Source organism: Equus caballus, chromosome 30 (genome assembly GCF_041296265.1).
Source record: "Equus caballus isolate H_3958 breed thoroughbred chromosome 30, TB-T2T, whole genome shotgun sequence".
Lineage (NCBI taxonomy): Eukaryota > Metazoa > Chordata > Mammalia > Perissodactyla > Equidae > Equus > Equus caballus.
The window spans coordinates 38,521,330-38,548,738 of NC_091713.1; the positions used below are offsets into that span (position 1 = coordinate 38,521,330).

General features: G+C 49.1%; 1 protein-coding gene, 2 long non-coding RNA genes and 1 pseudogene across 5 annotated transcripts in view; 2 read left to right on the forward strand and 2 right to left on the reverse strand.

Moving 5' to 3' along the window:
• The window catches only part of LOC138921584 (uncharacterized), a 36,322-nt gene extending 15,840 nt beyond the window's left edge, over positions 1–20,482 (forward strand). Inside the window, exon 2 of the long non-coding RNA XR_011434274.1 lies at positions 19,730–20,482. This is a non-coding gene — a long non-coding RNA (uncharacterized lncRNA). The remainder of the gene's footprint in view (positions 1–19,729) is intronic.
• On the reverse strand, positions 11,345–12,433 carry LOC100065194 (annexin A2 pseudogene; annotated as a pseudogene).
• LOC138921585 (uncharacterized) lies at positions 16,788–26,955 on the reverse strand. 3 transcript variants are annotated; one of them, XR_011434276.1, is made up of 5 exons: positions 26,119–26,955; positions 25,820–25,958; positions 25,657–25,709; positions 24,526–24,806; positions 22,900–23,487 (listed from the first exon to the last, which is right to left on the reverse strand). It is a non-coding gene; the product is annotated as an uncharacterized lncRNA (long non-coding RNA). The 3 variants fall into 3 exon arrangements; XR_011434275.1 differs by lacking the exons at positions 22,900–23,487; positions 24,526–24,806; positions 25,657–25,709 and adding exons at positions 16,788–17,838; positions 18,807–22,094; XR_011434277.1 differs by lacking the exons at positions 22,900–23,487; positions 24,526–24,806 and having other exon boundaries at positions 25,452–25,709.
• The window catches only part of ADORA1 (adenosine A1 receptor), a 33,179-nt gene continuing 32,696 nt past the window's right edge, over positions 26,927–27,409 (forward strand). The window contains exon 1 of the mRNA XM_001496410.7: positions 26,927–27,322. The gene's annotated coding sequence lies outside the window, so the exon portion shown is untranslated. The remainder of the gene's footprint in view (positions 27,323–27,409) is intronic.

Here is a 27,409-nt window from a genome sequence, read left to right on the forward strand (position 1 = left end):
GTGGGAGAGTCTAGACTTTCCGCATCTTCTCCCTCCCACAAGGGCTGGGCAGACAGCTTCAGCACTTACAGCTGAGGCCTTGGCTATTTACCTGAGTCGCCCTCACCAAGCCTCAGTTTCCTCATTTTGCAAATGGGGTTAAGACCACATTAAGCTTAGCGCCTGGCATGCAGTCAGCAAACAACATATTGGCTATTATTCATTATTGTGAGTGGGACCGTCATTCTTCTTGAAGGCGTGGTTCTATGGAGGACTTCCCACCTGGCCTGGAGGGTCTCAGGCTCCACAATCTTTCCAAGATGGCACCCTCCCCCCAATCTGGCAGGCTAGGCGTCCCCATGGAGGTCTGTCCCTACCCCGGCCCCATCCATTGTCAGCCAAGCCCCTGGCATTTCACGGATCTCAGCTCTGCCTGTTGCAAGTTATAAATAACCCACGGCCATCTGTTCTACGAAGCCCCGATGCTGAGACCAAAAGCAGAAGCGTCCTGGATCCCTGTCTGCATCCCTCCCCATCTTCCTCTGCTCCTCGCGGGGTTTTTATTTTCTCTGCCTTAGAATTTAAGGCTCTTTCCTTTTGTGCCTCTCCCCTCAACCCCAAGCCTGTGTGGACTCCCCATCACAGCAGATGTTGAGAAAATCTCTGGGGAGCAGTTCTCTCGGAAGGAAGTGCCCATTTAGAGAAATTGCACAGAAGCGGTATGCTCCCTCCTTTGCCCCGGCCCGGCTGGCCGGCAGCTGCGAGGCGGGTGGAATGTGCTCGGAGGCACTGCCCACAGTGAAGGCGCTCAGAGGCAGTGGCTTTCTGAGTCCCTGGCACTGAGCAAGGCCTCAACCTTGTTGGGACGTAAAGTGAGAACCCTTGGGACCTGTCTTCATTGTCATTTCCACTCCCTGAAAACACATACTCCTCGTAAGTCCTGTGTGCCTCAGCCCCGCTCAACCTGTGGAGTGACACTCTGGCTACTCTGGGTGGCTATATGCTGTAGACCGAAGGCTCGTGTCTCCAAAGTTCGTATGTTGAGGCCCTGACCCCCAGTGTGATGGCATTTGGAGACGGGGCCTTGGGGAGGTGATTAGGGTTAGATGAGGTCATGAGCGGGGCCCTCGTGATGGGATTAGTGACCTCATGAGAAGAGACCCCAGAGGGTGTGCTTCCTCTCTATGTGCATGCACCCAGGAGAGGCAGCGAGAACTGAACAAGGAGGTGGCTGTCTGCAAGCTAGGAGGAGAGTCCTCACCGGAACCCTACATGCTGGCACCCTGACCGTGGGCTTCTAGCCTGGAGAACGGGGAGAAAATACATTTCTGCTGTTTAAGCTGCCCAGGCTGTGATATTTTCTTATGGCAGCCCAAGCTGACTAATACACTATATGAACAGAACAGCCAGGACATTCTCTCTTCTCAGGAAGAGCACCAGCAGGGCTTCCTGGAGGCAGTATTGATGGTGTTCCGCTCCTTATGAACCTAGTTCAGAGGCAGCCATGTTTTTTCCATCAAGAGACGTGATCAGAAATCCATATGAATGTGAAACATAAAGTTTTCAATGTTGTATCTAATTTAACTAAATAGAAAGCAGCATTTGTAAGTTATAAGGTATAGGGGGCTGGACCTGTGGCCGAGTGGTTAAGTTCGTGTGCTCCGCTTCAGCGACCCAGGGTTTCACTGGTTCGGATCCTGGGCGCAGACCTAGCACCACTCATCAGGCCACGTTGAGGCGGCGTCCCACATGGCAGAGCCAGAAGGACCTACAACTAGAATATACAACTGTGTACAGGGGGCTTTGGGGAGAAGAAGGAAAAAAAAAGAAAGAAGATGGGCAACAGATGATAGCTCAGGTGCCAATCTTTAAAAAAAAGTTAAAAGATATAAAAATAACAATTCAGCAAACGCTCATCTCCCCATCATCCAGCTGAAGAAGGGGAGCCTGCAGCACTGCCTCCACGTGCGTCTCTGAGCTCTCCGTCCCTCCAGGGGACTCCCAGGGGACCTTGTGCTTAGAATTCTCCCTGCTTTTCCGTACAGTTTTATCACATTTCTATCCCTAAATGTCATACTGTTTGATTTTACATGTTTCTGAATATTTTACCCATGGAATCACAGTGAGCGTCTTCTTTCATGACTAGCTGCCTTTCACCTGTGTTGCCTGTGCTGCAATTCCATTTTCTTTTAGTCATGGTGCAGAATCCATTGTGTGAATGTACCGTGGCTTATTTGTCAATCCTGTGGCGTGGGGAAAGTATTTTTCCTCAGTTTGGGAGTACTGGATGCCACGCTGCCCTGAATCTTCTTGGTGCCTCCTGATGCATATGTAAGAGAGCTGCTCTGGGGTACATCCAGACAGGTGGAATTGCTGGCTCGTAGAGTGTGTGCATCCCAGACTTTGCTAGATGATGTAACAATTGTTTCCCAAGGTGATTGCACCATTTACACTTCACTAATGGTGACATTGTCAGACTTAAAATGTTTTTGTTTATCTGGAGGGAACAAAACGACATCTCCTGTTGTTAAAATTTGTATATCCATGATGTGTAGTGGTGTTGAGCATTTTTTCATATATTTATTGGCCATTCAGATCTCCTCATTTGTGAAATTCCTGTTCAAGTATTTTGCCCATGTTTCTATTAGTTTGTCATTTTCCTGTTGATTGTTGGAGTTCCTCATATGTTCTCAGGAGCCATCCTTTGTCAGACGTAAATATCTTCTCCCACTTTGCTTGGCCTGTTCTCTCCCTTAAGATGTCTTCTTGGCTCTTCTTTTACTGTGAATGCTTTTTGCTCCTGTTTAAGAAATCTTTGCCTACTGCAAGGTCATGAGGATGCTCTTTTCTGTTTTCTTCCAGAAGTTTTGTTGTCTTGCCTTTCGCATTAGGTCTAAGTGTCTGGAACTGAGCTTTGTATGTGGTGAGGCTCCTGGTCACCTCCGTGGCAAAGCTGTCTGTCTTCTGGGGAGCAGGCCTCTGGGGTCCGTGCTGAGGAACACGACAGGGTCCTCTGCTGTGAAAGCTGTGCGGAGTCTGCAACTGTTGTAGGAGCTTTGAGGTCCTTGGAGGCAAAGGCTTCCAGGGTCCTCCAAACAGCAGGCTGCTGGGTGGTGACGGCCTCGCTGAGTGGCTGACAGTGAAGCCCTGCCCCTCCTTCTTTGTTCCTAACCGCCTCCTCACATGCCAGCTGAGCCAGTCTCCCAGTGCTCTCTGAGCTGTTCTCTGTGCTCATGCCGCTGTGCTGCTGCAGGCTCTTAGTGGGGCTCTTGAGCCCACCCAGGGGCATTTGTGTTTGTGGATATAGCTGTCTGTTGTTTTTCGTGTGGGGACAAATGCTGCTCTCTCTTACTCTGCCATCTTGCTGATGTCACTCCAAAGTTACTTTTGCTGTTTATAAAGTTCTAAATTTGCACTTGTTTTCGGCACTTTAAAGACATCATTCCATTGTCTTCTGGCTTCCATGGTTTCTGCTGAGAAGTTCACCGATAGGATTATAGTTGCTCCTTTGCAACAATGTGTGGTTTATAGATAATCTTGAGTCTGTGGCTCCATTTTGGAATATTCTAGGATTTGGAATACTTCTATTTGAAGCATCTCTTCAAATACTTCATCTGTCTTTCCTTCCTCTCTTTCTGGCACTCCAGCTACATGTATATTAGTATTTTAACTACGTACTGTGTCTTACACATTTTCCACTCTTTTTGGGGGCTTGTATTTTAATCTGAATATTTTCTATTGATTCATCTTCCAGTTTACCAATCTTCTCTTTTGCTTTGTCTAATCTGCTGATAAACTCATCAAATGAATTCTCTGCGTTATTGTTTTTTTCAGTCCTAGGATTTCCATTCAATTCTTTTTGAAAGATTCTAGTCCTCTGCTGAAATATGCTATCCTTGAGTGTATTTTCTTAAATACCTTCATGATAGTTATTTTAAAGTATGAATCTGAGAAATAAAAAATCTGAATGGCCTGTGGGTCTGGGTTTTCTTTTTTGGAGAGGGCATCTTTTTTCCCTCTTGGTTCAACCTTTTGTGTGTTGTCAGTTTTCGATTGATTGCTGGATATTGTTTCTGAGAAACTGGAGAAGCTCTCTATGATGTTAACTTCCTCCAGTTGGGGGGTGGATAGATTATGATCAGACTAACTTGATCCTTCTGTGTTACCTTTACTTGTAGGATATGGTTCTCATGGTGTCTAAACTGAAAGCCTGGTGCCATGAACTCTAATTTCATCTCCCCTGATTCATAAGCATTGGCCAAATTTCTACTTGGTTTCTTGAAGTATTGCCTTACATGTGCACAAATGAGGCAAATGCCTTGATGGGAAATTGTCTTTAGAACGTTGGGCTCAACTGAGTACATTTTCCTTTTCTTTGGATCTTGACCCTTTGAGTCCTGGCTGCCAGCTCTGTGCCTTTGAACAGTTTTATGCAGCTTTTAAAGTTATTAGTGTGAGGGATAATCTGATACCAATTATTTTTTCATAAGTAGAAACAAAAATCCCCCCAGACTAAAAATTCAGTGAGAGTAGGGGCCTGTTTCTCTTGCTCATCACTGTGTCCCCATTTCTAGAGCGGCGGCTGGAACATGGTGGGTGCTTCATGAATGGGACAGCCCAGTCCTCGGCTTCTCCATGGGTCCCAGTGGAGATCCGATTTGCCCCCTCACTGCAGGTGGACCTCAAGATCTGGACGGATGCTGCACCTGAAGCACTATGGTAATTCCTAGGACTTGATTGGAGTTGCATTGAATCTACAGATTAACTTTGGGGAGAACTAACATCCTTATAATTTTGGAGAGAATTGACATCTTTATAATTTTGTGTATTCCAAACCATAAATAGGATGTCTCTCTCCATTTATTTAACTCACTGAGAAAGGCAACATAATACAAGATTAAGAGCGCGGATTCTATAGCCAAACTGCCTGAGTTCAAATCCCAGCTCTGTCAGTAGATCTGTAACTTTGTGAGAGTTTCTGGTTCCCTTGCATGTAGATGCAATGATTATAATAACATAGGAGTGGTTGTGAGGATTTAGTAGGTTAATAATTGTAAAGCAGGAGAACCACTTGACATGTAGTGGGTTCTGTACGAGTGTTTGTTACATGAAACGATAATTCTCCATTAACGTTTTTTGATAAAGTTTTAAATATTTCTTCATAAAAATCTTGCAATATTTTGTTATATATATTCCTAGTTACTTTATATTTTCAGTGATGATAGTTTTAAAGGTTACATTCTTTGTGTGTTTTTGCTGGTTCATGGAAATAAAATTAAGTGAAATTGAATTTTTGGTTCAGTAACCTTACAAAATGCTTCTATTTACTCTAACCATTTATCTGTGGATTCCTTAGGATTTGCCACATAGATAATCTTATCATCTGTGAAAAAATGACAATTTTGATTCCTCCATATCAATTCTTATAACTTCCCTCCCTCTCTTCCTTTTCTCCTTTCCTTCCTGCTGTGTCTTGCTTAGAACTTCTGGGTCAGTGGGTGATGATGCACATTCTCTTCTTGTTCCTGATCTTGTAGGAGGATTTCAAGGATTTGCCATTAAGCATAATGTTTGCTGTGAGGTTTTAAAAGCTGTCTTTTATCAATTTCCTTCTGCTTCTAGTTTGCTAAGAGTTTTTGTCATGAATGGATATTTAATCAAATGCTTTCCAGCAGCAAGTGAGATGATTTTTCTCCTTTAATCTGTTAATGTGGTGAATTACGTTAATTGATCTAAAAAAAAGATAAAGCAACTTTCCTTCATAGAATAAACCCATCTCAGTCAAGATGTACATGTTTGTCTGTTGCTGTGTCTAGTTTGCTGATATTTTCTTTAGATTTCACATGTATATTCATGAGTAGAATGATCTATAAAATTCTGTTCTCATTTTTTAAATCTTATTTTGTTATCAAGGTGATTCTAGGCTCATAAAATGAGTTGAGGATTTTTCTTTTTTTATACTTCTGGAAGAGGTTTTATAAGATTGGAATGGATCTTTGGTAGAACCATTGACTCACTTTCTTTGACAGTTTATTGGTTCAAAGATTATTCAGATGATTTCTTCTTGAGTTAGTTTTGGTAAATTATGTTTTTAAGAAAATTTTCCATAACATCTAAAGTTTCAAGTTTTTGGCACAACATTTTTCTTTCTTTTTTTTTTTAAAGATTTTTATTTTTTTCATTTTTCTCCCCAAAGCCCCCCGGTATATAGTTGCATATTCTTCATTGTGGGTCCTTCTAGTTGTGGCATGTGGGATGCTGCCTCAGTGTGGCTTGATGAGCAGTGCCATGTCCACACCCAGGATTTGAACCAATGAAATACGGGGCTGCCTGTAGCGGAGTGCACGAATTTAACCACTTGGCCATGGGGCCAACCCCACAACATTTTTCTTAATACCATCTTGTTATCTCTTAAAAGTCCTTGTAGTCCATGTAATTCTGTCTCCCCTTTTAAGTCTTAATATTTTTGAGTTGTGTCTTCTCTTTTGTACTTGATAATTCTTGCTAGAGTTTTATTAATTTTATTAGACTTTTCAAAACACTAACTTTTGACATTGTAGACCCTCTCTATCATTTTCTGTTTTATTTATTCTGGTTCTTATCTTTATTCTTTTCTTCCTTCTACTTTCTTTGACTTTAATCTGTTGTTCTTTCTTGAGTTTCTCAAGTTGAATGCTTTATCACTGATTTTCAGTCAATTTTCTTTTCTTTTTGCTGAGAAAGATTCTCCCAGAGCTAACATTTGTGCCAATATTCCTCTATTTTGTACGTGGGTTGCAGCCACAACATGGCCACTGATGAGTGGTGTAGGTCCATGCCTGCGAGAGTTGGTTTTATTTTCTAATGTAAGTGTTAAGACTATGATTTACTATATGCTGCATATAAGACACACATTTCAGACCTAAAGACACTCAGAAACTGAAAATGAAGGGATAGAAAAAGATACTCCATGAAATGGAAATGAAAACTAAAGCAGGGGTAGCAATACTTATATCAGACAAAATAGACTTTAAAACAGAAACTGTAACGAGAGACAAAGGACACTACAGAATAATAAAGGGAACAATCCAACAAGAGGATATCACACTTGTAACTATCTATGCACCCAACATAGGAGCACCTAAATATAAAAAGCAATTATTAACAGACACAAAAGGAGAAATAGACAGTAACACAATAATAGTAGGGGACTTTAACACTCCACTTACACCAATGGATAGATCATCCAAACAGAAGATCAATAAGGAAACATGGGCCTTAAATAACACATTAGACCAGATGGAATTAGCAGATATATACAGAACATTCCATCTAAAATCACAGAATACGCATTCTTTTCAAATACATATGGAACATTCTCCAGGATTAATCACATATTAGGCCACAAAACAAGTCTCAATAAGTTTAAGAAGACTGAAATAATACCAAGCATCTTTTCTGACTGCAACAGTATGAAACTAGAAATCAACTGCAGGAAGGAAATCAGAAAAGCCACAAATACGTGGAGATTAAACAAAATGCAACTGAACAATGATTGGATCCATGAAGAAATCAAAGGAGAAGCCACAAATACCACAAGACAAATGAAAATGAAAATATGACAAGCCAAAATCTGTGGGATACAGCAAAAGCAGTTCTGATAGGGAAGTTTATAGCAATACAGGCCTACCTCGACAAACAAGAAAAACCTCAAGTAAACAGCCGAACAGTGCACCTAAAGAAACTGGAAAAAGAAGAACAAACAAAACCCCAAATCAGTAGAAGGAAGAAAATAATAAAAATCCCAGCAGAAAGAAATGAAATAGAGGCTGAAAAAAAAAATAGAAAAAATCAATGAAACCAAGAGCTGGTTCTTTGAAAAGATAAACAAAATGGGCAAACCTAGGCACGCTAAGAAAAAAATGAGAGAAGGCTCAAATAAATAAATCAGAAATGAAAGAGGAGAAATTACAACAGACACCTCAGAAATACAAAAGATTATAAGAGAATACTATGAAAAGCTATATGCGAACAAATTGGATAATCTAGAAGAAATGGATAAATTTTTAGAATCATACAACCTTCCAAAACTGAATCAGGAAGAAATAAAGAATTTGAATAGACTGATCACTGGCGAGGAGATCAAAACAGCAATCAAAAGCTGCCCAAAAAATAAAAGTCCAGGTCCCGACGGCTTCCCTGGTGAATTCTACCAAACATTCAAAGACTTAATAGCTATCCTTCTCAAACTATTCCAAAAAATTGAAGAGGAGGGAAACTTCCTATCTCATTCTACGAAGCCAACATTATCCTGATACCAAAACCAGACAAGGACAACACAAAAAAAGAAAATTACAGGTCACTATCACTGATGAACACTGATGCAAAAATCCTCAACAAAATACTAGAAAGTTGAATACAACAATACATTAAAAAGACCATACACCATGATCAAGTGGGATTTATTCCATGGATGCAGGGATGGTTCAACATCTGCAAATCAATCAAAGTGATACACCACATTAACAAAATGAAAATAAAAATTACGTGATCATCTCAATAGATGCAGAGAAAGCATTCGACAAGAGACAGCATTAATTTATGATAAAAATTGAATAAAATGGATATAGAAGGAAAGCACCTGAACTTATAATAAAGGCCATGTATGACGAGCCCACAGCTAATATCATTCTCAATGGAGAAAAACTGACAGCTATCCCTCTAAGAACAGGAACCAGACAAGAATGCCCACTTTCACCACTCTTATTTAACATAGTATTGGAAGTCCTAGTCAGAGCAATCAGGCAAGAAAAAGAAATAAAAGGGATCCATATTGGAAAAGAAGATGTGAAACTGTCACTATTTGCAGATGACATGATTTTATATATAGAAAACCCTGAGGAATCTACCAAAAAAGTTTTAGAAATAATAAATGAATACAGTCAAGTTGCAGGATACAAAATCAACATGCAACAATCAGTTGCATTTCTTTACACTAATAACAAAGTAGCAGAAAGAAAAATTAAGAATACAATCCCAGTCACAATTGCAACAAAAAGAATAAAATACCTAGGAATACACTTAACCAAAGAGGTGAAAGAGCTGTACACTGAAAACTATAAAACATTGTTGAAAGAAATTGAAGAAAACACAAAGAAATGGAAGGATATTTCGTGCTCTTGGATTGGAAGAATTAACATACTTAAAATGTCCATACTTCCTAAAGCAATCTACAGATTCAAGCAATCCCTATCAAAGTTCCAACAACATTTTTCACAGAACTAGAACAAAGGATCCTAAAATTTGTATGGAACAACAAAAGACATCAAATAGCCAAAGGAACCCTGAGAAAAAAGAACAAAGCTGGAGGTATCACACTCCCTGATTTCAAAATATACTATGAAGCTATAGTAATCACAACAGTGTGGTCCTGGCACAGAAAACAAACACAGAGATCAATGGAACAGAATTGATAGCCCAGAAATAAATCCACTCATCTATTGACAGCTTATTTTCGACAAAAGAACCAAGAACGTACAACGGAGAAAGGAAAGTCTCTTCAGTAAAAGGTATTGAGAAAACTGGACAGCCACATGCAAAAGAAAGAAAGTAGATTATCTTACACCATACACAAAAATTAACTCAAAATGGATTAAAGACTTGAATGTAAGACCTGAAACCATGAAACTTCTAGAAGAAAACATAGGCAGTATGCTTTTTGACATCGGTCGTAGTAGCATATTTTCAAGTACCATGTCTGACCCGGCAAGGGAAACAATAGAAAAAATAAACAATGGGACTACATCAAACTAAAAAGCTTCTGCACAGCAAAGGAAACCATCAACAAAATGAAAAGACAACCTAACAATTGGGAGAAGATATTTGCAGACCATGTATCTGATAAAGGGTTAATATCCAAAATATGTAAAGAACTCATACATCTCAATAACAAAAAGACTAACAACCCAACTGAAAAATAGGTAAAAGATCTGAACAGACATTTCTCTAAAGAAGACACACAGATGGCCCACAGTCACCGTGAAAACATGTTCAACATCATTAACTATCAGGAAAATGCAAATCAAAACTACAATGAGATATCACCTCACACCCGTCAGAATGGCTATAATTAACAAGACAGGAAGCCACAAGTGTTGGAGAGGATGTGGAGAGAAAGAAATCCTCATACACTACTGGTGGGAGTGCAACCTGGTGCAACCACTATGGAAAACAGTATGGAGACTCCTCAAAAAATTAAGAATAGAACTACCATATGATCCAGCTGTTCCACTGCTGGGTATTTATCCAAAGGACTTGAAAACACAAATGCATAAAGATACATGCACCTCTATGTTCACTGCAGCATTATTCACAATAGCCAAGACTTGGAAGCAGCCTAGTTGCCCATCAAGAGACGAATGGATAAAGAAGATGTGGTATATATACACAACAGAATACTACTCAGTCATAAGAAACGATGAAATCTGGCCATTTGTGACAACATGGATGGACCTTCAGGGTATTGTGCTGAGTGAAATAAGTCAGAGGGAGAAAGTCAAATACCCTATGATCTCACTCATAAGTAGAACACAAAAACGACGACAAACGACCATGTAGAGACAGAGATTGGATTGGTGGTTACCAGAGGGGAAGAGGGGAGGGAGGAGGGTGGAAGGGGTGATCAGGCACGTGGGTGTGGCGGTGGATTGCAGTTAGTCTTCGTGTGTTGAACATGATGTACTCTACACAGGAGTCGAAATATGATATACACCCGAAACTTATATAATGTTATAAACTAATGTTACTGCAATAAAAAAGACTATGGTTTCCCTCTAATGTACCACTTTAATTGTATTTCACAAGTTTGACATGTAGTGTTACTGTTTTTAAGCTTTTGTAAGTACTTTAAATTTCCATTACCATGTGCTCTTTAAACTGTGAGTTATTTAATGTTTTTATATCTCTTTCTTTCATGAATATTTTCACTAAGTATGACAATTCTAGGAATACAGTTATTTTTTCTTTAGCACATTAAAGATATTATTCTACTGTCCTCTGGCTTTCACTATTGATAAAAAAGCTGTCAATCTAATTGTCCTTTACTTGTAGGTTATATATCTTTTCTCTCTGACTGCTTTTAATATCTTTTCTTTCTTTTACATTTTTATTATTTTTTAAAATAAAAATTCAGTTTATTCTTCTGTTTACAACACAGTACACGAGAATTTGCAAAGCGTTTCACAGCATAGATTTCACTTCCAGCTCCTTGTAATGTTCATTTCTTTGGCTAAGAGGAGAGACCGGATGGGGGAGGCAAGTAGGGCTCAGGCAACTAAAACCAGGTTGGGGGTGGGGATGCTAAGGTCATCCTCACACGGATGGGCATAGCCGGCTGTTAGTCACAAGCTGATTTTCTGCCACTGTTAGCTGGAAGCCTGGGAGCACCAGTTCTGGAGCTCCCGCTGTCCCGGGTTCAGTCATCCCAACCACACAGCAGCACCTTCTGGCGGTCACCTGTGGTGTCTTGCTGGATGTGGTAGGACACAGACTTGCTGTACTTTCTCATGAATTCAGACCTAATTTTCAACATGTCCACTTCACTGTGGGAGGCCGTGATTCTGATCAGGACCTTATCACGTGACCACTTGCCCTTCGTGGAGTCGTATAGTCAGTTGGCAAAATACGGGGGCTTATTCTGAATACACTGGACCAGGTCCAGGGAAGCATTCTCCGGGTGTCCTTTGACCTCCTTCTGGATGCTGCCTAACACGTCATAGGGCTGTGGCTCTTGTATCTTTCAAGTACTTTCTGGAGATGACAGACACTCTGCCCGGTCATGATGCTGGTCCATTTGGGAACATCAGTTCCTTTCCTTTCTCTCCAGCATCGTGGCGATCCTGAGCATCTTGGTCACTCAGTTCTTAATCAATGACAGAGCCTTCCTCTGCTCTTCTGTGCTGTGTGAGGGCAGCCATCAGCTTGTGGGAGTCACCAGATGTATCAGAAACAATGTCCTTCTCAGATCAGTCTTGTACCTTTCATTGTGGGCTCTGTTAGTTGCCTGAAGCTCCTGGTTGGTCCTTGAGCAGGATCTCAGTGAGGGGTCCTCATCAGTCTCCAGCCCCTTCATGGAGGCTTTCAGCTTGGAAGCGTCACACCGAGTGGGTATTTTCAGTAGGCCCCCGATCACCATCTCCAGGCGGCCAAGTCTGACCTCAGCACTGATGCAAGTCCTCTCCTGGTCCTTCTCTGCTGGGTGAAGGCAGCGTTCTGCCTCTGTTTGTTGCTGCAGTGGGTCAAAATGTTGACAATGGTGACCTCACCCACACCTTTGGTCTTGATGACGGTTTCAGTGTTCAGAGCATCCTGCTCAGCATCAACTTGGTGTGCATGTTGACTGACGTGTGTGCACTTGGGAGTGTAGAGAGATCCCCTCTGAGTTGAGCTTGCACAGAATTTCATGAGCAGCAGACATTTTGAAAGGAGCTGGGCCAAGCACAGAGAGCTGCGAGTGTCCCCAGATGTGGAGCTTTATCTTTTTTTAATTGTAAACATTCTGAAAGTTTCCCCATGATGTGTTCTAGGTGTGGGCTACTTTTTATTCATACTGCTTGTGATTAACTGGGCTTCCCAATTTAGTGGACTGTTATCTGTTATCTAGTCTTCAGTTCTGAGAAAGTTCCAGCATTTAACTCTTCAAATATTGCCCCTTCTTTCTGTCATGTCTTCTGGAATTCCTATTCAATCTTTCTTTCATGCTTTCCATCTCTTTGTCTCTCAGAACTGCATTCTGGGTAATTTCTTCAGATCTGCCTTCCAGCACAGTAATTCTCTCTGCAGCTTTGTCTCATCAGCTGTTAAACCTGTCCACTTCATTTCAAAAACATTTTTTAAATTGGGAAAATGTAACTCAATTCAGAAAAGGGCAAAAATATAAATGTACAGCTTAACAATTAATTATGAAACAAATACCAATATGTTTTATTCCTTTATGTTTACATTTATACTTATTATACATATTTTTCCTAATAATACCAAAATAGAAGCTTTGCAAATATAATTCGGCCATCGCAAGGTTTCTCAGCCTTGGCACGATTGACATCTTGGGCCAGATAAATCTTTGTTGTGGGGGCTGGGGTGCCCTGACCCAACATCGAGGTCATAAACCCTATTGTTGATATGGACCCTCAAATAGCAATGCACTCTGGGACAGTCCTGTGCCGTGTAGGATGTTCAGCAGCATCTCTGGTCTCTACCCACCAGATGCCAGGAGCACACACATCCCCCCCCCCCCCCCCCAGTTGTGACAACCAAAAACGTGCCTGGGCTGTGAACTCCTACACTCTCTACTGTTTCCCTGTGGGACCTCACTCATGGTGTCCTGTTTCCTTGTGGTTTATGATTTTTTTTCACCCTGAGCTCACGTTTCTTAGAGCTGTATCTGTGGGATTCCCCGAGGCCCAGGGGAAGGTGCTTTCCTCCGGGATGGTTTTTCATTTGCCACTGCCAGGCATTGGATGGCACTGCTGGCTCAGGATCACAAAAATGCACAGTCTTGGCTTTAGATTGTTTGAACGATTGAGATGGTGTGAATTTGGGTGGCAAACCTGCGCCAGGCCAGCTGGTAGTTGTTGCTTCAAGAGAGATGTTTTCCTCCCTTCTGTTCAGCGCCAGGTTCGAGGTAGGAAAGTTGGGCTCAGATTTATTTCGAATTCACCCTTGTCATGAATTGCGGCCTTCGGGTTCTAGGTTATGGATAACGCTGAGAGTAACTCTTCTACTAGACTCCTCCCGTTGATGCACCCTCTGTGTCTCGCACGGTTTGTGAAAACTGCAGCTCATTGTAAATGCTGACGTCAGAGCGAGGCTGGTCCCCCGGGCTCCTGCCCTCTCATGATTTTAAGCTTCTGAGTGTACCTTTAATCTTCACCAGTCTATTGATGCATTTAAAATTTTGTCCAGTATTTTTGGTTGTCTTGAGTGAGAGGATCAATCAGTAAACTACTCTGTGATGCATTAGAAACTGAAGTCCATAACTTTTAAAAATTAATAGCAAGAGGGAAGGGAGCTGAACAAATTTATGGATTTTTTACAGAAACACAAAAGCAGTACAAAATCAGCTGAATTAATATCACTTATTCAAAAGTGCCCTGGTATAGGCCTCTGTTAGATGCGTCAGTTTTGAGGATACGGATGGAGCTGCAATGACAGGACAGCGTGAATGAAGGGAGCTGTGGGGATTCAGCCGTGAGGCCTCTCCTGCTGGCCCAGCTGTTTCACAAGAAGAAGAAAACGGACCCAAACGTTGCCCGGGGTTAGGCCTCACCACAGACACTTCAGGTTCTGGGATTTGTCCAGTGCTTTCTAGAATCCTGAATGAAGTCTTCTTGGTGAACATAATTCACTTTCCCGTCACACGTTCCCAGGAGATGAAGCCCCACCGAGGGGGCTGATGCTCGGAGAGGTGGATACATCCTGCGTTTACACAACGTGGAGGAGCTGCTGAGGCCAGACTGCTGAGGTGGCAGGATGGCTCCCCACTCAGTCTTTCTTCTTCACCTCGTCATTTCTTTTCTCTCTTTTTTTCTTTTCTTTTTTTTTTTTTTTTTGAAGAAAGGCTGTGATTTGGCTTATCCCCAAAGCCCCAGTACATAGTCATATATCCTAGTTGTAGGTCATTCTAGATATTCTGTGTGGGAGGCCACCTCAGCATAGCTTCATGAGCGATGCTACGTCTGCGCCCAGGATCCGAACCAACGAACCCTGGGCCACCGAAGTGGAACACGCGAACTTAACCACTTGGCCACAGGGCCAATCCCTCAACATTTCTAATTTGTGAGATGAGAGTAATGCTAGAAACTATACCACAGGTTTGTCGTGAGGCATGAATGGATCACACATAAGACAGCACTGCCTGGAGCACATAAGCACTCAATGGATGGGAACTTCAGAAATGTAAAAAATACACAACTTACAGCAAGATCCAAACTTAACAAAATCTGAGAATTTCTTCTCAAATATGACGTCAGGTCCATCAAACAGGACTGCATTTCTTTACAGTTGGCGATTTCGTTGTGCTCAGAGCAGTCAAGCTATAAGTGAAGGCAGGTTCCCCTGGTCAGTCACTTGGTCCATGCGTCTAGCTTAAGCTCGGCATGAGCACCTCCTCCACTGAGGGGGCCACCACGCTTCCCTCTCGAGATCAGCGTGTTTGCGACTCTTGTCACATCAGTAAGACATGAGCCTCCCGAGGTCCGATGAGGTGGTTCCCTCAAAGCCTTTCATTTCCCGTGGTGGTGAAGCAGGTCCGTGAATCTTTCCAAGTTTCCACAACTTCACCACCAACAGCATCAACGCCTCCATCCTCCGCTCCATCTTCCTCCAAACTTTCAGGAAACCGACAATAGTTACAGCACAAGAACAAAGAGAATTCATAGGTTGGGGACTTTCTCCCGGGATCATGTAGGAGTGTGATGTGCAAAGTGCACGGTACACACTCGTGCAACAGGTGATGCCACACCGACTCCTCCTGCGGAGAGAACTGCCGAGCCCGCTCGCCCTCTCTGTTCCTCTGTGCATCCGGGTCTCCTGTGGGGAGCTCAGGTTCTGCACATTCGTACCACACTCTCTTTTGACAGCGTCTTCCTGGAAGGCTGAGGGCTGGCTTTGTCAGACGTCCCTGGTGGACTGTCAGGGCCAGGGGGCCACGGTCCCTCCCTGGGCTCATGCAGAAAGGTACCCTGATGAGTATGCATCTTGCTTTAAGTTTCCGTACTTTTTACTTGTTTTCTTTGTTTAACTTAACATTTGTGGCGCAGGAATTATTTTAGGTGCTTTCTGTGAAACTCATTCAGCCGGGAAGGTGACAGGCAGCCTCAGCCGCACCTGGCTTTTCTGGATAGGCAGGAGCACAGGGAAAGCCAGGAGCCAGACCCAGACGAGCCTCTGCCTCCGGCCACGCCCCTGCCTTGTGTCCGCGCCTCCACTGGGGGCTCCACTCTCCGCTCATTGCTCCTCATCTGAGGCAGAAGCCTAGAAGTCATCCTCGACCTCCTGCCCCACTCCCCACCCCATCCCTTCCTGGTCACTCACGGCCTCTCCCTCACTGGCTTCTCTCTCTCATAGCGCTTTGACTGTAGTTGATCTGTCACCACCTGTCTTCCTGTCCATCTTCCCCTCTTAGCACTGGGACCGTCTTTGATCTCTGAATACCTGGTGCCACTGCAGGCCCTCAAAAGATGTTAGCAGAATGAATGAATGAATGAATGAATGAAGTCCTATCCTTTCTATGTAAGAATTTCTTGAGTTAATCCTTCTATCTCCACTCCCCCTTAGGTGCCCAGCGTAGAGTCTTACTCTTCCTACCAGAACTCTCACAGGAACCACCTACCTGATGTTCCTTTTCTCCATTCGCCCCATCCCACCTGCTTTCCTCATTGCCCCAAGCATCAGCTCTCTAAAGGGTTGCTTCTCACTGCCCTTGGGATGAATTCAAGCCTTCATCTCTTGCCTCTGTTTCTGCTGAGCCCTATGGCTAACCACTATCTAGTGGTGTATGCCACGTGCATGTGTGTTCAGGCCCCAGTGTCTTTGCATGTCTTCCTAGAATGCTACCCACTTTGCTCTGCCTGACTACCTCCTGCCCACCCTTTGAAACCCAGCGCAAATGTGCTTCCTCGTGAAGCCTCCTGGGGCCCTACAGCCTCCCCTGTTCAGAGGATTAGAGCTCTCTGAGCATTTGTCGACTGGCTGTCATTGTTGGCTCACACATCTACAGCCCCATCTCCCCCTACCCACTAGATGGAGTCCCTTAAAATCCTGAGCTTGCAATGGCTTCATTTTTTTTTAATCAAGGAAGGTGTATTCACATACTGCTTGTGTAACAAAAACTAATTCAAAAAATGCGGCCGCTGTTGTGTCTTTCTGTTTACATTGTACACTGACCCCACCCCCACCCTGTTTGGTGCTGGCTGTGAGTAACTGAAACTGATCAGAGAATGCTGGTAAATATGCAAATGTCCTTTCAGGAGGGGTGGGCTTTTTGCCTTTTCACGCTGGAATGCATGTTGTTTCCGACAGTGCTGGGGGCCTGGGATGCGGAGGACAAGGCCAGCTGCTCCAGGAGATGAGGGGCCCCAACTCAGCCCTGCCCCTCAGCCCATCTTCCCCGCCCGGCGCTGGCAGGTGGACGCTGGGGTTTTGAAGCTGAGTCTCTTGCACTGAGTCCTGGATGGAGGACGACAGATGGGGCCACACAGCTCCGCTGCTCAGACCGCGGGGACAGGTGGAGGCTCCGGGGCCAGAGTGTGAATGCTGGCGATTCATGCGTGGTGCAGGCCGGCGCAGTGCCCAGCTCAGGACCAGCGACAGCTGGGCAGCACATGGGCAGGGGAGGGAGCAGGGCACGGGGTGGGGCGGGAGCGTGGGTTCAGCCACGGGCGGGCGTGGGGGGAGGAACGGGAGGGCAGAGGACACGGGAGGAATGAGGGGGAACTCCACCTGCCCCCGCCCCAGGCTGGGGCGGGAGTGAGGTCAGAGGTCCCGAGCTGACCCCAACGGCTTAGGAAGCTGGAGGGTAAGTGGACACGACGTGAGGGAAGAGAGCTCCTTGTCTGCCCCTTCGCCCTCCTCCCCACCCCCAGCTGTCCTCCACCTAGCCCTGCAGAGGCATTTGGGCCATCCCGGCAGCTGTGCCAGTGCTTGGCTGGGTCAGGGCCCGGGCAGGGAGAGAAGCAGCTGCCGCCCCTCCCCCTGCGGACGAGGGTGACCAGGTTGGGGACGGCTCAGCACGTGGCAAGACGCTCCACGCTCTTCCGTGCAGAACGCCACCGGCCGACTGTGCCCTCACGGTCCCTCTTGAGCGAAGCGATGGAGGGAGAGCTGTGGAGCCATGACAGTAATTAGTAGCAGCGTCGCCTGAGCCCTTGCCACCTGCCCGAGGCTGCTGATCTGTGGGACGTCACTGGGTCCCCCCACAGCCCGCCGCGAAAGCATTACAACTTCCATTTTACACGCAAGAAAACAGGCTTCTTGGTTGAGAAAAGTGCCCACAGTCGGACCCTGAGATGGGACAGAGTGAGATCTGACACAAATTTGTCTGACACTAGAGACCCAGCTCCTAACCTCTGAGGAGGACTGGATTAGCACGATCCCCAGCTGGAAGCCAGCAGCCCCCATCGGCAGAAGTAACGAGAGTGGGGTGGGCCTGAGTGAGCCTTTCTCTCTGTCAGGATGGACCCGCTAGATGAGGTGGGGGGAGTAAAGGAAGCGGGAAAATCCTTTTTTTCTGGGGATTTCTCTAAATAGGAGCACTGCCATCCCTTTGGGCTGATTTAGGAGACTTTGCCTGGAAAAACCAGAACAAAGCCCTGTGGGTTGGGCGCCAGGAGACCAGAGTCCATCCGTCCCTCTGGGTGGCCTCCGTAGGCACTGCCGCCCTTGGTCTCTCACTCTCCAGGTGGGTGCGGCCAAGCCTCAGAAGGAGGGGTGGGGCAGGGCAGGGTCGGTCTCCCTCTGGTCTGGTCCCTTGCGAGGTGGAGCATCCCGCCTGGAGCCCTGTGCAGAGCACCTGCCAGTTGGCCTAAAGCTGAGTGCAGACATGCTTCTCCCAACCCCATATCCACCACAGAGCGGCCAGGAGGGCGGGAGCTCCAGAGCAGCCGGCCCTTTCCAGATCCTCACCCGCCCAGGCCTCCGTCTGGCCAGCAGGGGGACCTCGAGCCTCAGGCAACGGCCTGAGCTGGGTGGCTCCCTCCGGCCCTGGATTCCACCACTGAGCAGACCCACAGGCCTCCCTAGGCCTCAGTTTCCTGCTCTGCGAAATGGGAAAACAGTTACACTTCCTTCACCTGCAATGCTGGGGGTGTTGGTGAGAGCTAATGCTGAAGTGTGTGGACCTGGACCTTCTTGTCGTCGTGCTGTATTATTCTGAACGCCCGGCCTTCCATAAACGTTTCTGGAGCTCTGCTATGTGCCAGGAGCTGTTGTGAGCCCTGGATGAAGTCCGTCCAACTCTGGGGCCAGGACAGTGGTTGAAACAGAAACCTCTGCGTGTCCCACCCACCTGACCAGCCAGACAGAGCGGGCGGCCTTAGCTTCGGTGGACGCCTCTAGCAAGCTCCTGTCTCTTCCTCTGGCCTGGAATTTGGGACTTTGGGTGGGCCCCGGGAGGGGCAGGGAGGCTCGGCTGCAGCCCGGTGCTCGCTCCGACGTCAGGAAAGTGCACCTGGTGAGGGACCTCTTGCAGCCCTCTGCTCCCCGTGACTGGGCCTTGGGTTCAGGGCAGAGGGGTGAGGCAGATGTGACCGGATTAATGTCACTCACACTGAGCGTTCTGCTTACGGTCAGGGAATTGGGGCTGGGCTAAGGCTGGAGCTGAGAGAAGGGGCTCGAGCTTGTCGCCAAGCCCGAGCTGTCTAGTCACCTCTCCGTTCTTTTCCCAGGAATGCGGCCCCGGTCGGTTCCTCCTGTGATGGGGTTGTGGCTGGTGGCCTCTTGCCTCCATCCCTTCTGGGCGGGGCTTCCATCGACAGTCACTGTGAAGACCTGGGTGTGGTGGGCTCTCTGACAGGCTCCTGGGGGTCCGCGTGGAGGAGAGTGGACCCTCCACCTGTTAGCTTTCCGCCTCGCTCCTTCCAAGGAGCCTCTGGCTTCAGGCCTAGCCTCACCGGGGCCACAGTCCACAAAGCACCTAATTAGGAGTTCAGAGTGACAGGTGACTGTTCACATTGCTTGTGCTGCTTCTCCAGTTCCGTTTGTCTCGTTCTCTTAGGTGGACTGCAGACGGTCTGAGAAGGGCTGCTTGTGATGTGGTGCAAAGAACCCTGGGCTGGGAGTCAGAGACCTGAGTTCATATCTCAGTTCCAGCTCTGGCAGTTCCAGGCCTCTCTCTGAGCCTTGGCGTTTTACTCTGTTAAAGGGGATCATCACAGTTTCCCCACGAGGCAGCATGACGACCCACGAGATAAACGTGAGAAACGGCCACATCCTCTGTCTGCATCTGCCCAGGACAAGCGAAAACATGCGTCCACACAAAAACTTGTCCACGAATGTTCACAGAGCATATCATGCATAATAGTCTGAAATGTGCATTGACCGAAGAATGGATAAACAAGCGTGCTGCGTCCTCATGATGGAATATTATTCAGCTACAGAAAGGGATGCAGTGCTGACACATGGTACAACATAGACGAACTTTGGAAACCTCCTGCCACGCAGAGGAAGCTGGTAACGAAGGACCAGGTATTGTGTGGTTCCACGTACATGAAATGCCCGGAACAGCCATATCCACAGAGATGGGAAATGGATTAGTGATTGCGGGGCCGGGGTAGGGCTGCGGAGGAGCAGGGAAATGACTGCTAACAGGGGCAAGGATTTTGGGGGGAGAAGGAAAGTGTTCTAAAATTAAATTATGGTGATAGTTGCACAATTCTGCAAATATACTAAAAATCATTGAATTGTATGCTTTAAATGGGTGAATTTATGATATGTAAACTATATCTCAATGAAGCTGTTTAAAAATTTAGCCGAGTGTCCTGAATTTAATCTGGCAACTCTGCCCTGTCCTTCCTTTCCCATTTCCCCCAGTCCGCACGGCCCTCCTTGCCCTCTCAGAACATGGAGAAGGCAGTGGGCATACTTCTCTTTCTCGAGAGTTGTTGGCCCTGCCTGTAGGGTGGAAAAGAATAAAGGAGGCATTAGGGAGTCCAGATGCCAGCCCGCCAACCTCCAACCAAAGCCACATAATCCCCCCTGCCTCGGTTTCCCCTTCTGCCTGCTGAGGGGACGGGAGGCAGAGGATCCTTGCCCCGCACCCCTGGAGGTGGCGTTCGAGGAGTCCAGGGCGGTGGGGGTGAAGTGCTGGCCAGGATGGGGGGCCTTGCTGGGAGGTGTGGTAGAGCAACTTGGGCGGCAGGTGGATGGCCCGCAGGCACCTCTTGGCCGCAGTCAGGGCAGAGAAGCCAAGAAATCATGGCTGGCGCCACGTGGGCCAGAGTCAGGCGTGGGAGCCGGGCCATGGGCTGCCGCATGGAGAGCTGCTGGTGCCAGGAGAAGCCTGATTCTTTAATTGATGAGCAGCGTGGCGGCTCCCTGCTGGCCAAGCGTGGGTGGGGGCGGGCGTGGAGGAGAGTCGGGACTGGGGCCGAGGGCCTGGAGGTGGTGGAGAGCTGGCACTCCTGGGCTGGGGAGCGCCCAGAGCTCTGTGACCGGCCAGCTGTCACTAACCACTCAGCACCTTGACGAGTGGGATCTGCTCCCAGTTTCTCTTCCCTCGGATGTCTCCTCCTTGCCACGGCTTCCCTCCCTTGGGCTGTGAGCGTGTGCAGGTCTCCCGTCTACAACCACCACTTTTTGATCCTCGTCTCCTGCCTCTCACAGTCCATCTTTTATTCTCCTCCCTGCCAAGCTCTTTCAAAGCCTCGTCTGCCCCCACGGCCCGGCCTTTCCTACCTGCTCCAGCGTTAACCCTGAGATGGTGCTTCTACCTCCCCGCCCACTTCTTGTCATCGAATCGTCCCACTTCTTCCCGGGTGCTGTGGGCACAGCCTGCTTCTTTCCAGCTCTCTTTGGCATCCTCTCCTGGAGTGATCTCACCTCTCCTGGAGCTCTGACTGCCGCCTAGATTGACATGACCCAGGCGGAGCTCTGACTGTCCCCTGGGCCATTGCCACAAGCCTGCTGGACCCTGCGCCTGGGTAGGCACATCCCACCCTACCTGCCCAGGAGAGGCCTTCTCACCCTCGCTGTCCCACAGCCAGCCTCTCCTGCTTCAATCCCACTCACCACCACCAGCATTTCTCCAGGAGCCCGAGCTTGAAATTCAATCGTCCTCTTTGCCTCTCCATTCTCCCCGGCTGCTCTGCTTGGCTGGCCAAGGAGCTGGGAGTCCTATGTGACATCTCTATTGTCCATCTTCTCTGTTCCCACTGCTTCCTCTTATGTTTGGCTTTTAATCTTGTTTGGCCAGGACTTGTCTCTGATGGGTCTTCCTGCCTGGCCCTCCCCCTCCTCCAGTCCACTCTGCACGGGGCACCTTTCCAAAAGAGCATCTTTCAGATCCTTCAAAAACCCTTGAAGGCTTCCCATCACCCATAGGGTGGACCACATCTGTCTAGTGATTTACAACCTGAAAAACACTTTCAAACAGATAAAATAGGTGATGTGATTATTCCTCGTTTATGGATGGGAGAACCGAGGCTCAGAGAGATGCGGTGAGTTGCTGGGGTTCATCCAGAGCTAACAGGTGGAGCCAGGGCAGGGGCTGAGGCCTTCTGCCTTTGACCGGGTGCACCACCCGCCACAGTCTCCCCCACCTCCCGAGGGGGCCTCCAGCAGTGTGGGCCCTGGCTGTTGCCCTGCTGCCCAGCACCAGCCCCTGGTCCTGCCCAGAACACGCCTCTCTTGCTCAGGCTGTTTGTCCTTTCTGTCTGCCTAGGCCAGCAGCCCTTCTCCACAAACCAGGACATCTCATCCCTGCTCCAAGGCCTTCCCCACCCAGCGCCCCCGCGACCTTGTCTGTGGCAGCTGGAACACGCTGCCCACCCGCCCAACGGAGCTCCAGCTGGTTCTGAGCAGGTTCCACACCAGCCCTGCCCTCCAGCCCCAAGCTGGGAGCCCCTGAGAGCCCTCAGAACAGAACACCTTCTTAGGCTGCCATTCACAGCCGCCAGTTAACACGGAATGAGTGGGTGGGGCTGGAGCCTCCTCCAGGAAGCCCTTCCAGAGCAACTGACCAGCGATGCCAATCACCCCATGAGCCTCACATGCCTAGGCAAACACCGCACACCCTGGGCAGTCTGCCAGTGGCTTCCCTCCAACGTCTCCCAGCCTGGTGTCCTCGCCCACGATTAAGGACGAGTGACACTGCTGTGCTCCCTCCGGGGTGTGTGTGAGCATTCCGTGTGGGACATGACGTATGTCTCTAAAGACTGAACCACTGCGCACCTGTAAAAGGGGCCTTTATTACTGTAGGAGAGCGTGTCCCCCCATGCCGATTTCTCTGGGGGGTTAGCAGACTGCCTCCCCTGCCCCCCGCAAGGTGGGGAGGGTGTGGAAGCCAGGACACCCGACTTCCCCGAGGCCTGAGCTCAAAGGCTGGTGCTCAGGGGACTCCCCAGGGCCGGGACGGGCGGATGCAGGGCAGGGCTCACCCCGGACATCTCCCCTGGCACCAGGCTCTGCCCCCAACTCACGGGGGTAACAAGTTGATTGCCTCTCTGGGTCTCAGTTTCCTTATCTGTACAAGTTGGGTTGAAGCTCAGACTTTCAAGACTTTTAAAGCCACAGAGCTAATAAAATCTTATGTTCAAATAAAATCTCATAGCAGGAACCCCGGAGTGAAGTGAGCTGAAGCAGAGTGGCTCTGGCTAAAGCAGGGTGGTTTTCTGAGTCCTGACTGAGAGTCAAGACCTGACCCTCCTTCCCAGCCCCTGAGGTCCTGAGGCTTCTCGGCTGAGCCCTGAGGGGTCTTCAGCGAACAGCATCCAAACCGCCAGAACAGACCCCCGTGGCGCTGGCATCAGCTCTTATCTGTGAACAGGAGGAAGTACCCATCAGTAGGGTGGGAAAGACCTCTGAGCCGCCCAGGTGGCTGCATGTTGGGGTCGTTTGTGCCTTGTGCTCCCCACCCTGACTGGGGGGTCTTTCCAGAGACGGTGCGGGAAATGATGGCTTTTTCATTTCTCTGTCTTCTGTGCTCAGCTCATTGTCTAACGTGAAAAAGGGGTTCAGGAAACGTCTTTTGAATAGACTAAATGAAGGAAGGAACGATGAAGTTAAGAAGGAAATGGAAGGGACATCCTCGCTTCAGGATTTAGGACCAGTTCTGTGCTATCCGGAGGGACCTCGACTAGCTCCTTCCCACAGACCCAGCTGCTGACCTGGGAGAGGGGATGGGGAGGGGAGAGAGACCTGGATTCCAGATCTGAAGAGGGAACCTCAAAGGGGCAGACGGGGCCTGGGGGACGAGGGCAAGGCCGGGGCCTCCCTGCCGTCCAGAAATCTTCTCCTTCCAACCAGCCCGCCCTTGCTCTGCTCGCCTCCTCCTCCTCCCCTCCCCCTCTGTCCCCTCTCCCACTTCCCCCTCCCCCTCCGCCTTCTCCTCTCCCTCCACATACTGCCCAGAGAGTGGTGAGAAACAACGCAGGGACCAAAATCACCTCCTGCCTGCTGGCAGGGGAAAGAGCGATCCTAAAGCTTCATCCAGCCCCAGACCGCCCTGGGGCCTGAGCTGAACCTTGGCTGCCCCCTCCCTGCTGGTGTCCTGAGGGTCTGCAGGGATGGCTGCTCTCCTGGGGCAGGCCTCTTCCCGACTCCACGTGTCTCATTCAGTTGGGAGAATTCCAGGAAGGAGGAGGGGCAGGGCTGCCCTGCAGGAGTGCCTCTACCAGCCCCCACTTCTCCACACACCCCCTCCCCACAGTGGAGAGAGGGCAAGAGTGAGGGGCCCTGAGAAATCTAGACAGGGGCTTCAGGGGGAAGGATGGGGGCAGGGGCAGGCCTGGGGGTCTTTAGACCTAATCTTGCTCCCAGAGCCACATGCCAAACAGAAGCTTCTCCCTGGGTGACCTTGAAGGCATCCACGCCTGGTCCCTGTGTCTTTTGGTGCCAACTTCAGCGTGACTGGCTACACAGAGCACTCCTCGTCCTTCTACTGGCCCCGCCTGGTGCTGCTGCTTGTCCTGCTGATAAAACGTCTGGCTAGACACTCCTAAGTCAGCTCAGGAAGCTCTGCCACCCTGCGAAGGCCTTCGTGAGCAGACCAAGGCTCACCTCTTCACGTCGAGGGCCCTGTGTCTGCGGGGCATGGATGGACCCTGGTGTGGGGAGGGTCAGCGTGTCTGGAGGTCCTGGACATGTGATGGAAGCCAGAGAGTTTTTGGCTCAGTGTAATTCCAGATACCTTGGTCCCACCTGTTCTGTCCACTCCTTCCCATACCATCCTCCCCCCATTACAGACCTCTGACCCTCCTCTAACCTCCCCCTGCACTGACCCTGCTCTTGGCCCTGGAATCTGCCGCATATGGGCAGCCAGGACCTAGAACTCTTCTAGGGGGAGAGGCCACCCCCACAGCCTCTGTCTCGACCATCTTTCCTGCCTCAGAATGGACTGGGTGCTGTCAGAGCAGGACAGGACAGGAGACGTCAGCTGTCTAAGGCAACTGAGGCCAGGAGATGAAAAGTGCCTTGCCCAGGGCCACACAGCCAGTGAGTGAGGGCCCGAAGCCAGCTTCCAGCTCTTCTGACTGTCAGTCAAGCGCTCTTTTTCCTGCACGAAGTGGTCCTGCTGCCCAGGAGCACTGTGTTCACCTCTGACCCCCCTCCCCTCTGCTCAGAGACTCTGCGGAGACAGGTGCTTTTCCCAGAGCGGCTCTCTGGACGGACCCTGCCTGGGCCAGCTCTGCTCTCAAAGGTCAATGTAGTCCCTGGAGGCTTGGCCCTGGGACCAGCAGGGTGGAGGGACAGAGAGCGGAGGGGGCGAGGGGAGGAGGAGAGAAGGGACAACAGCTTTGATTTATTCTGCCCAGAACTGAGGAACAAACAAATTCCCTACGGGGATTATGCAAATGTATCCACTACAAGTCAACAACCCACATGGAAGAACTGGGGGTGAGGAGTGTATGGGGGGGGCGGGGGCCCGCTCAGGTGCCCTCCAGAGCTGAAGACACTGCTGAAGCTTAGACAGGGTGACCTGCTCACCTACGCCCTGCCCCAATCTGGGCCTGCTGGGTCTTTGTAGGTTTTTTTGACACCTAGATGAACAAAAATTAGGAAGCTGAGTGAAAACCAAGAGAAAGCCTTGATCCCACAAGGACTTGAGCCAAGGAAGGGCTGAGAGCCCAGGATGGACAAGAAGGCTTGCCTGTTGCTGGGCCTGGGGAGGAGGCTCCGGAGTGCTGAGGACGTCTGCAGGGGAAGTGGAGGGCGACACGTCCCAGTTTCTCCCCAGGGTCTAGGGCAGCGCTGCGATTTGCCGTCTGTGGCACAGATTCCTTGCTCCCCTGAAGGCAGAAATGGAAGTTACCTTTCCCACTGGGTTTCCTCCTCCCCAGGAAGATTCAGCCCCCTCTCCCGCTCCTCCAGCTCCTCAGGTTCCAGCCCCACTGACCCTGATCCCCACGGAGATTCGGTGCGGACCCCCAGCAGAAGCTGTGTTCTCACCCTCCTTGGGAAGAACTCCTGTCTGGCATCCCGAGGTCCAACAGGCGGGCAGAGCCTCAGGGGCTGGGGCCAGGCCAGGTGGCACTGGGGTCCTCAGCCAGACTCTCTTTGCTCTCCTGGGGCCCTTTCCCAATATCCACGAGCAAGGGTTTCTTAGATCGGGATCTCTGCAACGCATCTGTTCTGAGCAGGGGTCTGCCCCTGGGTGGTTCTTAGTTGACACCAGCAGGCCACCTAATCTGAGCTGCAGCATGAGGCAGCCCAGAGAGGGACTGGGATGGGGCACAGGGAGGGGAGCACTGTGATGGGAGTCAGGAGCCTGGTTTCTTACTCCGGCCGTCAGGATTTGCTGTGCCCCCTTGTGGAAGCCCCTTCCTTCCAGTCTGCTGTTCGTCTACACTGAGGGGACTGGGCTGCAGACCTTGTGGCTTAGCTCCTGTGCTATGAAGAGGGAGGAGTACAGAGAAGGAGGAGAGAGGGGGACATTGGTGGGGACCATTTTGGGAAGTAGGTCCCATCTGCCAGCCTCTGGCCCTCATCTGCAAGATGGAAATTGCTAATAGACTAAAAGGCAGTTCTGGAAGATAGAGGAGAAATAAGCATAATGACTCAGGATGGAGCTGCAAAGTATAGCTCCTGAGAACGTGCAGGAGCTGGTTTCATGGGAGAGCAGGGTCTGAGGACTGAGGGTGGGGACTGTGCCAGGAGGAAGCAGAGAAGGGCCATCCTGGAGCCCCGCAGGCAGGCGAGAGGCTGAGGCAGGTGGAGGGGTCTCCCGAGGCGGGGCTGGGACTCCGGGGCACCCCGCACAGAGAAGGAGGGAGTGAGCACAGAGAGGCCGGATTCCGACACCAGACCCTAGAAAAGGCTCACAGGTTCCCAGCCTTTCTCAACCAGAATCACTTCCTTTGTTTGGAGGAGGGGTGGGGAGGAGACGGAGGGCGAGGAGGGAGGGGCCCGGTGCCGCCGCCGCCCCCGCCCCTCGGGTGCGCGGAGTCGATTGTCACCAGCTCCAGCGCCGGGGGGCGAAGGAGGCGCTGATGCCGAGTCAGTCCCCGCCCGCCACATCCCCCCGGACCTGACAGGCTGGCCCCGGGCTCGCCGGGCATCCCGGAGCCAGCGGTTGCTGGAGGCGTCGAGCTGGGCGGGCGCTTGGACAGCACCGTGCGGGCGCTGGGAGCTCTGCCAGTTTGGGTGACCTTGGGTAGGTCTGTGCCTCAGCGCCCCGGGGCTCCCGGCGGGTATCGGGAGAGGGTTGACAGAGGCCGCGAGAATGCCCTTGGGGTCGGGG